The sequence below is a fragment of the Danio aesculapii genome, chromosome 3 (genome assembly GCF_903798145.1).
Source record: "Danio aesculapii chromosome 3, fDanAes4.1, whole genome shotgun sequence".
Classification (NCBI taxonomy): Eukaryota; Metazoa; Chordata; class Actinopteri; order Cypriniformes; family Danionidae; genus Danio; species Danio aesculapii.
The window spans coordinates 46,028,872-46,038,031 of NC_079437.1; the positions used below are offsets into that span (position 1 = coordinate 46,028,872).

Genomic DNA, 9,160 nt, shown 5'->3' on the forward strand with positions numbered 1-9,160 from the left:
GTAAACATAATGTGTTTTCTGCAGTGTAGAGTAAATTTAATTAGTAAATTATTATAAACATTTTAAATAAAATAAGATATAAATGCAAAATTGAAATTAGATAATACATTGCTGCCAATAATGTATAGGTCTATATTATAAACGTATAATAATTACAATATTTAAGTTAATAATGACTACTACTAATATGTGTGTGTATTATTTGGCAAATGGACTTGGTTAAACAAATTAAAACAAACATTCTTTATAAAAATACTTTTTTCTTTAAGAAAATAAATTCTTTGTTTTTGAAATACGTGTGTTTTAATTAATCTGCTTTACAGGTTCATACAGATAATCTTTCACGCTCGTTTTCGCCACCTACTGGCGTAGCAATGTAGTTTACATTATAAACTCCGGTAAAATGAATCATTCAGAGAATAGATTCGATACATTGAGATGACTCGCTTCACGTCGCCGATTCGAATGCACGTCAGTCAACTGTCACCAACCGTCTTCAAGTACAAGGTAAAGTACTTTTCTTAAGTTATTTTATCGTTAAAGTGCTATAATTACTGATATATTTTAACGTTAAATCAGTAAATTGCTTTGTAACACCAAAACAAATGCTTTTTTTCTTTTTAAAGCCGAGATCACATTAACAGTACTAGTACCAGAGCCTACTACCGCCGGCGCCTGGATCAAAACTTAATTTAAAAAATGGCTATATAATTATATTTTTATCATTTACTGCTTTTAAATTGATGCTAATGTCGTTTTTTATTACCTCAGAAATCATTTTGATCGCCGGTCGGACAGCAAACTACCTGTTGGCAGGTTGACATAAGGTAAAACTGTTGTCATGGATACAGTCAGCTGAAGCCATCAGATAAATGAATGATATATATTTGTGTGTATATATGTTTGTGGTGTGGGGGGGTTCGTCTGTTTGTCTGTCTATATATCTATCTTTCTGTCTTAGAAAATGGGCAAAACATGGGTTCTAGTGGAATGCAGGGAGGAGCCACCGACATGACATTGTTCCTAAAAAGAACCTTCTGAAAAATAACTTTGAACCTGGAGTTGTTGTGGATGTTGCCGATGAGGATGAAAGTTCACCAGCCACAGTTTTAGACCGTTTCTAAGGTATTTGTAAAGGTTTTTATGTGTTGTAAAGAAATCTGTGTTTTTGAAACTAATGAAGACAGCAGAAGTCAATGATTTATTGTAATTATTAAGCCTGACATGTTTACTGTTACAAAATATTTAAAATCTTTCCTAAAATATTTTTTTTTACTCTGATATTTAAAAATAACTTATTTTAGAGCAGTAATCACAATATCGTGATATTTTTATCCAAAGTTATCATACCACAAGAAACTTATACCGGCCCATGCCTAGTCATGATTGAATATATGTATTTTCAACTTTAAGTATTTTTTAAGTATTTATTTCTCTTTAGACAACAAAGAAACTCTCAGGAGGAGGATGTTCAGGAGAGGGGAATTTACAGACAGCACAGAAGACATTTCCAGATGTACCAATAAAATTTATCAGGGCAGCACTCGGAAAAATTAAATTATGAGCACAAGTTACAAGTAAGGTAATAATTTGTTCACACACACACACACACACACACACACACACACACACACACACACACACACACACACACACTTATTTTTATTATCACATTTGTGAATTGGAGAGTACAACAAATTTTTTTTACAATTCTATCTGCTGAAATATTAAAAGAAAAACTCCAGGATGGTGTTATCAAGACTTACAGAAAAAGGAAAATAAAATAGTGAGACTGATAATGGCAGCCTGAAGAGGGAATGATGTCAGATCTACGATCCTGTCCCCATAGACACTTCATTAAATACTCCTCGCATAAGCGATCATTTGTTTTTTGTAATTTGTCGCAAAGATTATATTATACATAAATACATATAAATGTACATACATTTAAAAAATCTAAATATTAAAAACTTTAAGGTATTTAGGATGCTGATGACTGTTAAACACATTTTAACAGTTTTGTGAAAAGGGTCCATTGGTTGTTTATGGGGATTCATAGCTGTAATGCTTTTTATACTGTACAGACTGCATTCTGCCCTACACCAACTATACCACTTACTTTCTTTACTTTTTTTAGGGAAATGGAGGAAATGCAGCCTGCTGTGAATTGGATTCTGCTTTGGTCTACTTTTTTCTTTTATTCTTTTTTTTTCTTTTTTTTTTTTTTTTTTACAATTTTAATAAAAAATTGTGAAAATACATAGTTTCATTGTGAAATTTTTCTAAATTCATATCTGTCCTGCACGATAATCCTGCTGGAACTGTTGTTTAATAGACCTGTAGGATTGTAATTCCTGCAGGAATAATCCCTGCATAAATTTCCTGCAGGTATTCCTACAGGAAAATGAGCTGAAAATCCTGTAGGAAATCTGCATAATATTCCTGCAGGATTCCTGCGGGGTTTTTTTGTAAGGGTACAGTGTAAGAAGTGGTTCCTAGCATGCCAGCCAATCAAATGACCTATCACTAGAAAGCCCAGGATGTCATCTGAACAGTACAACAGGACTTGACAGAGTAGCTCAAATAATTTAAAGAAAATACACAAAAAAGTAATGTCCACTACAGAGGATACAAGTCAATGGACGGGGACTCAGGAGGATATATGTATCATCTCCTTGTGATGATTTCTGTGCACATGTGACCAGCAGTGTGGTAAGTGGGGGGGAAGGGTGGGGGCTATGCGGTATAGGTGAATCGGATGAACTAAACTGGCCATAGTGTAGTTGTATGGATGAGAATTATGGGTGTTTTCCAGTACTGGATTGCAGCTGGAAGGGCATTCTGTAAAACATACGCTGGATAAGTAGGCGGTTCAATCCACTGTGGTGAGTCCTGGTGAATAAAGAGAGTAACTACAAATTGTGGTGAATAAAATATATGTCTAGCTATTCTGTGCCATGCATCGTTCATAACTTAAAATAAAAAAACTGTTTATTATACACAAAGACAGTTAAGCACCAATAAATGGATGCATGATGTGTACAGCATGGTTCTCAATGCAATACAGTGTGTTAAAACAAGCCATGTGAGCATGAATTTAGAATGCAAATAAAATATTGAAATTAAATTAAATAATAATTCAAAAACATAATATATTATTTTCTAAATGTAAGTGGTGTATGATGAGTGATGTATAAGGAAAAACTGAACCTGGTGTGACCTCATCAGGTCACATGACCAGAAAGAATAATGGATTTAAATATGTAAAAAATGTTTTACAAATATACAAAATATTCTTTTTAAAAAGCAAGTGTTGTATGACGTGTGTCAGGTGTGTGAGAAGATATTAAAGCTGGTGTGACATCATCAGGTCACATGACTAGGAAGTTATATAGATTTAAATATTACAGAAATTCATAAAAAATAGATGAAATATTCTTTTTAAAAAGCAAGTGTTGTATGACGTGTGTCAGGTGTATGGGAAGATATTAAAGCTGGTGTGACATCATCAGGTCACATGACTAGGAAGATTAATGGATTTAAATTTTACTGAAATTCATAAAAAATAGATGAAATATTCTTTTTAAAAAGCAAGTGTTGTATGACGTGTGTCAGGTGTGTGAGAAGATATTAAAGCTGGTGTGACATCATCAGGTCACATGACTAGGAAGTTATATAGATTTAAATATTACAGAAATTCATAAAAAAATAGATGAAATATTCTTTTTAAAAAGCAAGTGTTGTATGACGTGTGTCAGGTGTGTGGGAAGATTATAAAGCTGGTGTGACATCATCAGGTCACATGACTAGGAAGTTATATAGATTTAAATATTACAGAAATTCATAAAAAATAGATGAAATATTCTTTTTAAAAAGCAAGTGTTGTATGACGTGTGTCAGGTGTGTGGGAAGATATTAAACCTGGTGTGACATCATCAGGTCACATGACTAGGAAGATTAATGGATTTAAATTTTACTGAAATTCATAAAAAATAGATGAAATATTCTTTTTAAAAAGCAAGTGTTGTATGACGTGTGTCAGGTGTGTGGGAAGATATTAAACCTGGTGTGACATCATCAGGTCACATGACTAGGAAGATTAATGGATTTAAATTTTACTGAAATTCATAAAAAATAGATGAAATATTCTTTTTAAAAAGGAAGTGTTGTATGACGTGTGTCAGGTGTGTGGGAAGATATTAAACCTGGTGTGACATCATCAGGTCACATGACTAGGAAGTTATATAGATTTGAAGATATTATAATAATAAAAAATTGATTAAAAATAAACATTATGATTTACCCAAAAGTGAAGTGGTGTACGATATATTAAAAGTGTTACTGCGTGTAGCACAGGTCCCATAACACCAGCAACTTCTATCAGTTACAGGAAAATGTTGAAGTACAATGTAATAGCAATGTTATTAAAAAGCTAATAACATATTACAATATTAAAATATTTATAAAAAAATACATATTATTTTTAAAAAGCAAGTGTTGTATGACGTGTGTCAGGTGTATGGGAAGATATTAAAGCTGGTGTGACATCATCAGGTCACATGACTAGGAAGTTATATAGATTTAAATATTACAGAAATTCATAAAAAATAGATGAATATTCTTTTTAAAAAGCAAGTGTTGTATGACGTGTGTCAGGTGTGTGGGAAGATATTAAACCTGGTGTGACATCATCAGGTCACATGACTAGGAAGATTAATGGATTTAAATTTTACTGAAATTCATAAAAAATAGATGAAATATTCTTTTTTAAAAAGCAAGTGTTGTATGACGTGTGTCAGGTGTGTGGGAAGATATTAAACCTGGTGTGACATCATCAGGTCACATGACTAGGAAGTTATATAGATTTAAATATTACAGAAATTCATAAAAAATAGATGAAATATTCTTTTTTAAAAGCAAGTGTTGTATGACGTGTGTCAGGTGTGTGGGAAGATATTAAACCTGGTGTGACATCATCAGGTCACATGACTAGGAAGATTAATGGATTTAAATTTTACTGAAATTCATAAAAAATAGATGAAATATTCTTTTTAAAAAGCAAGTGTTGTATGACGTGTGTCAGGTGTGTGAGAAGATATTAAAGCTGGTGTGACATCATCAGGTCACATGACTAGGAAGTTATATAGATTTAAATATTACAGAAATTCATAAAAAATAGATGAAATATTCTTTTTAAAAAGCAAGTGTTGTATGACGTGTGTCAGGTGTATGGGAAGATATTAAAGCTGGTGTGACATCATCAGGTCACATGACTAGGAAGTTATATAGATTTAAATATTACAGAAATTCATAAAAAATAGATGAAATATTCTTTTTTAAAAAGCAAGTGTTGTATGACGTGTGTCAGGTGTGTGGGAAGATATTAAACCTGGTGTGACATCATCAGGTCACATGACTAGGAAGATTAATGGATTTAAATTTTACTGAAATTCATAAAAAATAGATGAAATATTCTTTTTAAAAAGCAAGTGTTGTATGACGTGTGTCAGGTGTGTGGGAAGATTATAAAGCTGGTGTGACATCATCAGGTCACATGACTAGGAAGTTATATAGATTTAAATATTACAGAAATTCATAAAAAATAGATGAAATATTCTTTTTAAAAAGCAAGTGTTGTATGACGTGTGTCAGGTGTGTGGGAAGATATTAAACCTGGTGTGACATCATCAGGTCACATGACTAGGAAGATTAATGGATTTAAATTTTACTGAAATTCATAAAAAATAGATGAAATATTCTTTTTAAAAAGGAAGTGTTGTATGACGTGTGTCAGGTGTGTGAGAAGATATTAAAGCTGGTGTGACATCATCAGGTCACATGACTAGGAAGTTATATAGATTTGAAGATATTATAATAATAAAAAATTGATTAAAAATAAACATTATGATTTACCCAAAAGTGAAGTGGTGTACGATATATTAAAAGTGTTACTGCGTGTAGCACAGGTCCCATAACACCAGCAACTTCTATCAGTTACAGGAAAATGTTGAAGTACAATGTAATAGCAATGTTATTAAAAAGCTAATAACATATTACAATATTAAAATATTTATAAAAAAATACATATTATTTTTAAAAAGCAAGTGTTGTATGACGTGTGTCAGGTGTATGGGAAGATATTAAAGCTGGTGTGACATCATCAGGTCACATGACTAGGAAGTTATATAGATTTAAATATTACAGAAATTCATAAAAAATAGATGAAATATTCTTTTTAAAAAGCAAGTGTTGTATGACGTGTGTCAGGTGTGTGGGAAGATATTAAACCTGGTGTGACATCATCAGGTCACATGACTAGGAAGATTAATGGATTTAAATTTTACTGAAATTCATAAAAAATAGATGAAATATTCTTTTTTAAAAAGCAAGTGTTGTATGACGTGTGTCAGGTGTGTGGGAAGATATTAAACCTGGTGTGACATCATCAGGTCACATGACTAGGAAGTTATATAGATTTAAATATTACAGAAATTCATAAAAAATAGATGAAATATTCTTTTTAAAAGCAAGTGTTGTATGACGTGTGTCAGGTGTGTGGGAAGATATTAAACCTGGTGTGACATCATCAGGTCACATGACTAGGAAGATTAATGGATTTAAATTTTACTGAAATTCATAAAAAATAGATGAAATATTCTTTTTAAAAAGCAAGTGTTGTATGACGTGTGTCAGGTGTGTGGGAAGATATTAAACCTGGTGTGACATCATCAGGTCACATGACTAGGAAGATTAATGGATTTAAATTTTACTGAAATTCATAAAAAATAGATGAAATATTCTTTTTAAAAAGCAAGTGTTGTATGACGTGTGTCAGGTGTATGGGAAGATATTAAAGCTGGTGTGACATCATCAGGTCACATGACTAGGAAGTTATATAGATTTGAAGATATTATAATAATAAAAAATTGATTAAAAATAAACATTATGATTTACCCAAAAGTGAAGTGGTGTACGATATATTAAAAGTATTACTGCGTGTAGCACAGGTCCCATAACACCAGCAACTTCTATCAGTTACAGGAAAATGTTGAAGTACAAAGTAATAACAATGTTATTAAAAACTTAAAATTTTGTAATAATGGTTTACCACTTAGTCCACATCCATATATTCTATTTGTATGATTCTTTTAATGTTTTCAGGTTTTGCAATACATATATTTTTTCAGTTTTTATGTACTTTTGAGACAGTCCCTTAATTCGCTCTACGATTGTCAAACGAATGTCCAACATAAAAACAACTTTACCGCACCTGGAGCTCCAGCCGCGGACAAACACCGCACACGCTCACTCCTCCACTGATGTCAAGAGGTATTTGCGCTTATATGCTGTGCTGTTTATGTAATATTAAAGTTAATTTACTTGAGATACAACATAACTAGTGTTCATGTTGGGTTGAGAAAGTTAATCTTTAAATAGAATTATTTCGTATTAGTGTTCAATATACCCACGTGAAAAATACTGTAGTCATTTGTTTTTGAATCATATAGTATAGTGTGTGTATTACAGCACTTTGTTAATGAATGAACGCTGTAGCATACTGTAGTATTGAAAACTTGAACTAATAGTTTCGTTTTTACTACTGTAAACTGCGGTGTTTTGTTGTATAACAGCCTATAGTTGTAGAAATCTACATTATTTGGTCATTTGTTTATATTGATATAGTTGTTGTGTTATCACTGCAATTATGTAATTACCACTACAGAACACAAAAGAATATATTCTGAAAAATGTTGGAAACTTTTGACTATTTCCATAGTATCCAAAGTTTTTTTTTTTACTATGGACACCAGTAGTTACAGGTTTTCAGCATTCTTCAAATATCTCATAAAACTTTAAAATTACTTGTTAGGGAGTAAACAGTGAGTAAATTTTCATTTTAGGGTGAATTATCCCTTTAATTCAAGTACTTTACTAGTGTAGTTCAAAAACACTAGCATTTAATATACTACAGTATTTTTTCATGTGGGTTTGTTTTGTCTGCTACTATACTTCTATTTTTGTCAAGTATTGAATACTAGAATATTTTTTGTAAGGAATAATTGATAATGGTACATTTAATTCTTAGAAAATAATGCCAAACACCTGAGGTGGTGAAATGGCCACAATGTGAATTAATGCACTTGGTTACCACACAAAGACATTGTTCATATGTTTGTCAGGTTTTTGTCTTCTAACAGCTCCTGTGTGTAGGATTGCTTTCTTACACATCTCATTTAATGCTGATGATAATGGTTTTTTTTTATCTAGTTAAATTTATACTAGTTTATTATTGTTTAGTGAATGTGCCCAAGAAGAGGTCCGCAGTCATTTGAACATGCGTAGAGGTGAGGTCCTTTTGGGAGAAAGCCCATCAGTAATTCAACAAGACCAAGTAAGTTCTCCTCATTGCCTGATAATATTTATAAAAGCTGTCAAGTTTCTTTATATTTTATATGAATATAAGATATAATGTCGTATCAAGCTATCAAAGGACACCCCGCAGCAGAACTGTGAGATAAACCAGCCGATTATTGTGGTAAAGCATGAGCCACGTGATGTTTGGACCGGTCAAGGCAACAATGAAGAGGGTAAGTCTTTGAGCTGTGGGGAAAAAAAATCTCTTGATGAATTGATTCTGCATCAATTATGAACTTTTTAAAATGTATCGCTGTTGTCTCTTGACCATTCTCTGAGCTTAGTTTTTAACCAGCAGATTGCGCTCTAGACTAGTTTTACCAGCAGATGGCGCTCTATGCTATTTTTTTAACAGTAGATAGCACTCTAGGCTAGTTTAACAGCAGACAGCGCTCTAGGCAAGTTTTGAACAGCAGACGACGTTCTATGCTAGTTTTTAACAGTAGATGTGCTCTAGGCTAGTTTTTGACAGCAGATGGTTCTTTAGGCTAGATTTAAAGAGCACATGGTACTTTATATTAGTTTTTAACAGCAGATAGCACTCTAGGCTAGTTTTTAACAGCAGATGATGCTCTATGCTAGTTTTTAACAGCAGATGGCGCTCTAGGCTAGTTTAACAGCAGACAGCGCTCTAGGCTGGTTTTTATCAACCGACTGTGCTGTAGGCTAGTTTTTAACAGCAGATGGTGCTCTAGGCTAGATTTTAATAGCAGATGGCACGCTATGCTAGTTTAACAACCGACAG

General features: G+C 32.5%; 1 long non-coding RNA gene across 1 annotated transcript; it reads left to right on the top strand.

Annotated features, from left to right (window-relative positions):
• The first annotated feature begins 436 nt into the window (after positions 1-436).
• Positions 437-1,580, top strand: LOC130221579 (uncharacterized). The gene is made up of 4 exons (XR_008836285.1): positions 437-507; positions 772-827; positions 962-1,125; positions 1,442-1,580. It is a non-coding gene; the product is annotated as an uncharacterized LOC130221579 (long non-coding RNA).
• The last annotated feature ends 7,580 nt before the right edge of the window (positions 1,581-9,160 follow it).